Genomic DNA, 10,329 nt, shown 5'->3' on the forward strand with positions numbered 1-10,329 from the left:
CTGCAGTGTTAAAAGGTACGGGAGTGGATTACGGCTCTCCTATCTGAACTACTGGTACTGTGAGCCACAAAAGCTTTTCACCCATGAAGTATACAGTCCTTCTCAAAAGTAACCAAGATGGACACAAAAAGATTGTATTGTGCCCTGTGTAGCCCTGGCCCATGTTTTAAATCTCCCCTCTCTAACCTAATCAGTGACACTTAGGGTAGACAGCCAACATCTGCGAAACCATATCAGTTCATGTCAGTCAGGTGCTTAAAAGGGTGGAATTGGAAAACCAAATGGAAAAAAAGAAGACTGTACATTTTTGTGTAATTTGAATGGGTAGTTCACCCAAAAATAAATATTTTGTCGTAATTTCCTTACCTTCATGTCTTTCCGAATCTATATGAATTTCTTACTTCTAAGTAGTATATTAAAAAGATGTTTTGTTAGAAGAATTTTTTTATATATATATTAAAATTTTTTGAATAGTTCATTGCAAATCAGGTTTATTGGCAAAATTTACAGATTGTCAGCTGTTTGCAATGAAGAAATTCTACAAAAGTAATTGAAATAGCTCAACACAACAAATGTTTCAAGTGGTTTCCCCAAATTCTACTGAAAATGCTACTGACTTCTGCAGTCTCAGAATTATTCAACCTCTTCATAGCAAGCATCGTTTAGTAAAACACAATTTTGTTGTTTGACTTGCTGAAAATGAGATGTATAACCCAGACACAGACGCGTTTCTGAGGAATCTTTAAACCACCTGAATAGAATCCCTCAAAACAGCTCAAATCTGTAAAAACAAGTGTTGTCTCAAGCACACTGATGTGTCTGATGCAACTAATTAAGGACTTCATTAGTTAGAGCTTAGTTTGATGATCTAGAACACATGAAATATCTGAACTGGCAAGGGATTTGTTGAGTTTCACGTTTAACTGCATGTGAGAAATATGGATCAAGTCAAAAAATGTTTCAAAAAGTTCAAAAGCCCTTAAAAAAAACAACAAAGAAATGCACAATAAACCTCATTTGAACTATGTATTCTAATAGGAAGCTTAGAGAGGATGAGAGTTTACCCATTGGTCTTGGCCACTGTCAGTGTGAAATATGAAAGTGCTTAACCCCTGTGAGCTGAGGGAATGGCAGGGAAGCCAACGGGTGTTGAATTGCAGGGTTTGCATGTTTATAATGAGCCGAGAAAACTGCTGCAGAGCATAAAGAAAGGAAGTCTATTGCACATTAAGCGGCTGAATGTTTTACAGAGGGTAATAAACTCCTGCCTGGCTAATCAAATTTGCCAAGAAAATACCATCCTTCAAGTCTTCAAGAGACCAAGTTTTTTTACTCCTTTTCTTCAACAGTGTTTATTGAGAGTCATTGCAGCAACACAATTTACCTGATTACAGAATGCATCTTCTTGCTTATTCTCAAAAACAATGTAGCAAAGTTTAATAGATTACTCAAATTGCCCTGGTGTGCCATTCTGTTGATTTAGTTGATATGGGGATCCAGCTTCAAGCCCACATGCCCCATCAGATTAGTAACTTTCAAAATCAATCAATAAAGGAAATATCTCATTTGAAAATTAAAGATATAATTTAAATTTTAACTCATATAGACATTATGCATCAGATAAATAAGCGCAGGCTACATAGGCAACGCAAACCCATCTTTTGGGCATTTAAGAATTCAACCCGTTTTTTATACAATGAAAGTGGCTGAGGCTCCAAAATCCTAAACAATGCTGGGTTGTTTTAAATATGGACAAACACAAATGTTGGGTTAAAAATGTCATTTTAAATTTTAACCCAACATTTTTTAATTAGGCTACATTTTAACCCAGCAGTTTGTCCAAATCTGACCCAAATATGAGTTGAAACAACCCAGCATTTTTAGAGTGTATAAAGCACCAGAAATATTGTAAAACTGGACCATACGACTTGAGCAGAATAAATATAGGTCTTCTGAAGTTCTACAGCTTTTTGTGAGAAACAGATGCATATACTAGCATATCTGTGTTTATTACAGAGGTGAGGGTGTGTGTTTTCTACAAGTTTTCCTATTTAGGTAGGCTTCATGGAAGTGGCTGTTTATAATAAACCCACATAAGTGAGCAGATGCATCTAGACCAGAAGCCGTCTTACCTGACACGGGCATTAAAATGGGCAGTCAAAACGTCATGAAGATTGTTTAAAAAACACACAAGGAGAAGCGTTAGTATAATACCAGCAATCACAAACATTCGATACGCATTCAGACGGGATTAGATTACCCGTAGAGGATCGTTGAGTTTGCCCGAAGAGTAGGTAACAGTTGGTAATTTGCCTGGGAATTTTTACTGAGGTTGTCTGAGAAAAACACAGACATGGCAGATTTGGACTGATTAAAATCACAAATGTCTGCAAAACACAAATTTCTCTAATGTTCCCCTAAAACTAGTCCTCTCCGAATAGGGCTTAATGCGCCATGTTTGATTTAAGAGCTCCAGCATGGAGGTGCTCTGCATTATTGGTTCATTCATTTTTTATTTTATTTTTTTACATAAAAAAATCATATGGCTTCTGAAAACGAGTCATTTGGTCACTTTTATAATACTTTTAGGGTGATTTCTTTTGTCCCTGTCCTAATTCACAATAATTATTTAATTTATTGTTTAAAAAAATCTTCTTTATTTTATTATTTTTTATTTCTTTCCGCTCATGCCTGTTTTAATTCATCATGTCAGAGAGATTTGTGCACCAGTGATCATATCTGGCATCATGTTTACAGTAATGGTGTTATAGCTGTTAGAATGCTGAGGTAATCACTCCTATTGTTGAAATGTCTGCAGATATCCATTCAATGCATGATTGAGTGTATCTTATGATTTATTTCCTTCATAATGCATGTAATTAAGGTTTTAATTCCCTTCCCCTGAAAGACACGAGGAAGCCTTAGAGAAAATGGTAATGCACGCTTCAGAATGGAAATTGCATGCAAATAAAATCCGTTTCAATAACAGTTCCTTTTTACATCAGCCTGCACTTTTAAAGGTGCAATGTGTAATAATTTTGAGTATATATTGACATATGTTTTCAGTGGCGTGTAAGACCTTACTCGATGAACCGTTAGCTTTTTATTACCTTAGAGTAATAAAATGGCACAGTAATGGCTTGTTTCCACTGAGCGGTACGGTATGGTACAGTTCGGTACGGTACGCAATTATTTGCATTTCTACTGTCAAAAGCTGTGAATGGTACCAAAAAGCCGAAAATTGTTGTACAGTAAAAATGATAAGAAATTGTTTAACTCTCCAAGAGATATTGCTAGAAATGAGGAAAATTAGTAGAATCTGCAGTTCTAACAAATATGCAAAGTAAAGCTTTGCCTCTGTCTGAATCACAAGGCCTGATCAATCTTATTTTTTTTAATGAATTTGTGGACAATTAATGAAAACAATCAAAGTATGGAATTGAAACTCGCCTTTTAATAACTGCACCCTCATGAAATCCTCTTTTGCAAAATCCTGTTAGGCTTGTTTCAGACCTATCAAACTGAGTTAATGTGAATTAATCCATGCCTGTGGCTCTGCTGTTAACTGGTAGTTTCAGCTTATAAATATTAAACAGACAGAAGCCGTCTTTGTATATCCTATTAATCTCACACTCGATTAAAACAAACAAGTAAAGAAGTCAGTTACACAACTTATGGCCAGCTTCAGCTCCATATACTGGCGTGATTTATCTGATCTTCAGTCAAAACAACTGGATCAATCTATGAATGTTACAGATCCTAATCTGAATTCTGACTTGTGATGCAGCCTGAATCATAATCACACCATGTCGGTTCGTTGGCCAGAGGAGGACTAAGGTACCCCGAATAAACCTGGTTTCTTCCATGATCTTTTTTCTCCATTCTTTCACCTGATGGAGTTTGGGTTCCTTGCCACTGTTGCCTCTGGGACAGATTAAACAGGAATATATATATATATATATACTGAATTGGAATTCAGAAGTCATTCTCAATTCAATTCTGAATTGTGCAAGCCTGAGACCATGACAGATGTTTGCTTTTGTTGCTGCATGATGAACGTCTGAGTGGTCCCTTTTGTCTTTGGGACTGAGAACTTAATGTCCGTTTTCCCCAAAAACAAGCTTAACGTGGACTCTTCTGACCTAAGCACACATTTCCACTGTATTTTAGACTATCAGAGATGATCTCAGGCCCAGAGAACTTGGCAGCGTCTCTGCATAGAATTGAGCTTTCTGTCATATCAGAGATTCAAGTTGCATTTCTTGATCTATACCAGCAGACTGTGTAAAGGTTTTTACAAAGTCCTACTTGAGCCCATGTGGCTATATTTAGCATACTAGCATGATGGTTTCTCATGCAATGACATCTGAGATCTCGAAAGACAAACATATTCAACAGAAGTTTCCTGCCTTGCACACAGACTGAGATTTATCTGGATTCCCTAAATCTTTTCGCAATATTATGGTAGGTGGTGAAAGGATTAAATCCTTTGCAGTCTTGCATTTAGAAATGTTATTTTTGAATGAAATTTAAAAATAAAAAAAAATGAAATTTGTCACAAAGTGGTGAACCATGATCCATATTTGCTTGCAAAAACCAACCCTTTGGTGGATCTTCTGTTTATACCTAAACACGATACCCTCACCTATTACCATTTCACCTGCTAATTGTGGACTGTTCAATTTGGGTAATCTTTTATTTAGCCTCTGTCCCAACTTTTTGGGAGATTGTTGCAGCCATCAATACCAAATATGTTTATATTTACAAAATACAATTATGTTGATCAGTGAAAACATTGGAAATCTTTTAAATAAAGGTTCAAGATAATGAATAAACAGCCCATTCTCACCCCCAAGGCGTCACTTAACTGACGCCTTGGGAAGCATTTGGACATGCTTCAATATCTGACGCTTTAGGCGCCCTTTAGCGTCAGTAAGATGACGCCTTAGGATCGCGTGTACCCTACCCCCACCCCACACCTAAACCTAACCGCGTCCTCTAACGGACGCTTTCCTTTAGCGTCAGTAAGATGACGCCGTAGGATCGTATTAAATATTAAAATATTAAAAGGAAGTTGGAAATTATGATTTATAGCATTTTTATGCTAGCTTCACAGTTATTTTAGGTATGAGGTATTAAGATAAAAAAAAAAACTAGCATGAGATTTACTGGTGTTTTCATTAAAATGTACATTTTCTTCAGCTGCCTCATAAATCATGTCAGTATGCTTTCCTTAGTCTGATCATCTGGCAGGAATTCAAGCTGACATTCAGAGACAGGGTGAGCAAGGCAGTCATTTTAGAGGCAGCTCTCCACAATGAATTGCTGACATTATATAAGATAATTTAGCCGTATCCCGTCATGCCATAATTCTATCTGTGCCTTTTATAATTGCAGGGCCTTCTCTTGAAGACTCAGTGAGCAGAAATTGGACTCATTTAAGGTAAGAAAAATAGAATGGCGTTTCAAACCATTTTTTTAGCCTCAAGTTATCTCTTCTATTGTTGTTTGGAAAAAGTACCATGGGGTCTTCTGAGTGTTTAGCTTCTTTTGTGTTCTGTAGAAGAAAAAAAGTCATATGGGTTTGGAAAAACACGATTTTAAGTGTTTTTGCGTGAACTATCTCTTTAAGGAATAAGGAGGGGTAGAAGATAGAGAGTGAAAAAGAAGAAGGGAATATATGTATAGTATAATATAGTTGGTTTGTGTGTGTGTGTGTGCGCATGCTATGTAGCTAAAACTGAAAATGAACGAGTGAACATTCGAAGGAGTTTAGAGCTGTTTTTGCAACAGTCCATCTTCTCTGTGGTCTCTTTTGCATGCTCTTTCCCTCGTTTATTTCTCGGCACAGGCAGCGAGAGTGGGCTTGAGTCGTGAAATCCATCATTCCACTTCATCTGCGGCACTCTCCCATTCTGATCAATGATAGCGCTAATAATAACTGCACATAGTTACCTCCAGCTCTCTGTCGGCTGCCCAGCACAGCAGCTCCCGGCCCCTCTCTCCAGATTGTCCGATTAAGAGCCCATTACAGGGGCTGTTTACTCATAATGTCCCTCAGGCCTGGCCCTGCTTTGTTTGCCTGTCTAGAGATCCAAAGGTGACGAGATGACCTTCTGTAACTGCAAAAGTTCATTCTCTCTCAGTCATTTTCTGTTGTTTTGTTAGTGTTTATTATTGACAAGAGACTTGGTGGTTCTTTTGTGAACCTAATCCAAATATATGCTTGCATGAATTTAAAAATCGCAAAAAAAGAAAAAAAAGAAAATTGTTATCAAAAAGTCTACTCTAGTTATAATTAGTGTTTGTGTTAACCGGTTTGTTCTGATGTCAAAGTAATCACGGAATCAGTGTGTTGCTATTTCAGATAATACCATTCATGCAGTGTGTATTATGGGGAATGTAAAAGGTCTGCAAAATTCCAAATATCAAGCGCACGATAAATTGAGTTATTGTCTACCAAAAAAAGGATGCATGAGACAAGTTGTCAGTAATTGTAGTCTTTACCCAACTGCATGGTCTTAATGGCCGCCACAGCGTCTACTCATCTACTGACCCGCCCTCAAACACTGCAGTTGTAGCTGAGGCTTGGAAGAGAATGAATGTAGAAGAGAGGTGATGCTGCAATGCATATTATGATATATTTTTTTACATTAAATGCATGCAAACCTGTGGGAGACCTTTAAAATATGGACACTTTAAACAAGTTGTCCCAAACCTGTTGGAGGTTCCAAACTTTATATTTTCTTCTGTAGAACAAAATCTTCAATTCTTGGGTGAACTGGTCCTTTAAGTCATTTTATTTGCATATTGAGAAGTAAAACATCATCTAACCCTAATCTTATCTGTACTATTTCTCCATTACAAAATTAAATAAATCATTCATTTTACCCAAAGTGATGATGTCCACTGGTTATCAGTCTTGATTTCACCATCATACATATGCGGCTAAAGTTTGTTTTCATTAAAAGTACCGTCCTGCGGGTCAGAACAGCCAAGAGCCAGCGACTCATTAGACTCAAAACTCACTGTGACATCCCCGACCCCATCACAGCCTTCAGCGAAAGTAATCACTATAGGGAAGATGGACTGCATGCTCTGTCCCAATAGATCCACATTACCAGTCCCCCACCCCTACAAATGAGAAACAAAGACCTAATTTCTCACTTAATGTTAAATAATCTTTTAACTTAGCTGTGGATCTATGCATTTATTTTCCTTGGGAAGTGAAATATTTGTTATGCTTTCAATTTGATTTCATTTGTTTGCTGGATGGTGTAAAAACCTTCCCATAAGTATTTAAATATTGTGCACTGACAGTTATCTCAGCTAGACGTTGTAAAACATGCATTTCATTGACTCGCTGTCTTGGCTGTTGAGAACAGATTGTTGTGTCATCACATTTTGATGTGATTAGCAGTGAACCGTGATTGGGTAAATACGGCCGACTGCTCTTTCATCAAATTATGCATTTCATGCATCATTGACATATTTCAGTTGTGCAAGAGAATTAAAGGGACTAAGCAAGATTCATTTTAAGGTTTAAAGGTACCATGAACAAATCAAACTACACAGGAAGAAAAGACAATCTGTGCAAAAACAGAAAAGGTAGGCTACTACTTTTAATTTTCTGACAGGACATTTTCCATTATGTTTGACATTTCCTTTAACCTTAAAACACAATGCAATGTGTATTTAAAGAAACACCTCTGAAAAAATGTTATGGAAAATTCCTTCATTTTAAGTGTACCCATAGTCCTGTATTATGTTAAACTAGTATATGTTTAAATTCTGTACATAAGCCATAATGTACATTTGGTTATACTAACCCACCAAAAACATATAAAAATAGACATGAAATATTGATTTCACTAAGCTTTCACTAAGAAAAAAATATAATGTGTAAAAAAATCGGCAACATATAGCAACAATACGAACTGAAACAATAACCATTACATAACAGTAAGAGATCTGAAGTCATATGGTAATTTTCACTATAAACAATAACAAAGACGTTTGTACGCAAGAGTGCTCCGAGAGTTTCAGGGCGACGATCTGAACGCTGAATTCTCCGATCGACCTTTAGAAAGATCCAATAAAAAAAGCCTTTTTATTTCCACAAGATTATAACTTTTTCTAGGTGATGATTGATTGTTTCACTTTTTGCTGGGCCATTTTTCAAGCTCTCTCCAGAATATTTTAACAGCACCACGCTAGCTCTTATAAGAGAATGAGAAAATAGATAGATTTTTGTCTATGGTCTCATTTAAGAGCCCTTTTTCTGAGTCACCTCACTGTTTACTCTCTGCGGGCATTCACTGCCACTCAAAATCTGGCTCATACATTTTATTTAGACTCAACAGGGGAAAGGTCCTCTTCCTGTCCCAAGGGACTGACTCCACACACTGAGTGGAGGAAATAGCAATAGCTTCACAAATTTACCCTTTTGTATTTATTTGGCCATTTTGTAGTCCTGTTTCCTCCATGATCATCCTATTTGCAAATAATTTACAATAAAAATGTGTACTGCATATATAAGTCCTTTTGGCTTTGTTTTGTATCATAAAACCATTTATTTTCATGAATCAGAGAGTACTACAGCTAAAGTGGACTGCTTTTTCAAACCACCTGCTTTTCTTTTGTTTCAGGTTTTTTAAATCGCAGACTGATTTTTTTTTCTGATATTTTTTATGTCCTGAGTTCAATTACTTGTTGAGCTCTTATAAAATTATTTTGAGGAGGAATTCAAACATAATGGTTATTTCTCTCTGCAAAGACTGACCTTGGGTGTTCATTTTGATGAACGAGTTTTCAACACCTCATGACGTGATCGATGGCATTTCATCAATCCTGATCAATTTTTATGGTGAAAATAATTTTTACAGTTGCGTTATTTGTATAACTTCTATATATGGTGGTGTCAAACGTCCATCAGACGAGAAAATCAAGTGTATAAATCAAAACTCAGCGATGAAACTTGAGAAAACCAGTTTGATTAAAACAGTAGCCTTGATTTTCCAGTCCGATTGGAACAGGCTATTTCCTGCTCCTTGAATTACTTTTATTTTATCTATATGCATTGACCTGCTGAAGATGAAGTTAAAAGAGATAGAAAATGGCCCTGATTACCAGCCCCTGATGTGACTTCACACCAGGTGATCATGGTCATCCAAGGGTCAAGGGGGGTCACATCAATCAGCTAGCAACGAAAAAGGTCCTCGTGCCAGGGTTCTTCCTCTTTTTCCCACTGTAGAGTGATGACGGCCTTGTTCCAGATAAGGGACTGATCCATTGGCCTGATTTGTGGCCAGCAGCAATTTCAATACCCATCTTTGCACTGATAGATGAGGCCTGATGTTGATAAAGGGCCAATTTACCTTAGGGGCAATGGGGATGAAACTGCAGCAGTTGCCTTTATTTATCTTGACCACAATTCTAAGTGAAGAAAAAATAGTGACAAAAAAGAGTAAAAATAATGAAAGAAATGAAAAAAAGTGGCAGTGTTTTGATTGGTATCTACAGTAAGCTTTCAACTGACTGAGAATATTTTACACACAATGCTTTCGTCTGAAGGAGAGGGGTCATTTACACGGTGGCACATTGTTGCATTCAAAAACAGGTATTTTGAAAATGACTGCTTTTCGTTCAAATTTAATTTAATGTCATATGTCCACAAAAGACTCTAAGAGATCTTGTACATTACCGCCCACCAATTCGCACGTCACGTAGTAGTAAATACGAGACAGATGCAAACAGGATTACCCAAAAACACCAGAGGTTTAGCATACAAGATGGTTGTCAAATTGTGGGAAAACAGTCTTTGTATAGCTTTCCTTGTGATCCTAACATTAAAAAAGCATGGATAAACTTTATTTTTAAGAATATAAGAACGACAACAACTTATATTCATTCATATTTCGCTTACACAAAAAACCCAAAATATATTTTGTCAACTGGGTAACTCAGTACTTTAGGCTATTTACCACAACCAAACCTTACAAAGCTTATGTACATGTTCACATTTGGCAAATGTTTCAAATATATAATGACAGAAACACCTTTCTGCTTTGTTTAAACAAATGTATGATGTAATAACTAACTCACAAATAGTACATAAGGGATGAATTGCTGCTCTGTCGCATGGAGTGTCCTTGGTATAAGGTTTGTCTTTTGATTCAGTATCAGTCTCTGGCTCAAACATGCATGAATTCATGGCTGAATTTCACCTATTGCCATTTTCAGCATTGAAGGTTTCAAAACAATGTAATGAAACAAATTGTGTAAGAACTTTTAAATCATAGTTCTTTGTGGAACCTTATAAAAAAAAGG

The sequence above is a fragment of the Pimephales promelas genome, chromosome 19, assembly GCF_988280905.1.
Source record: "Pimephales promelas chromosome 19, fPimPro1.hap1.1, whole genome shotgun sequence".
Taxonomy (NCBI): domain Eukaryota; kingdom Metazoa; phylum Chordata; class Actinopteri; order Cypriniformes; family Leuciscidae; genus Pimephales; species Pimephales promelas.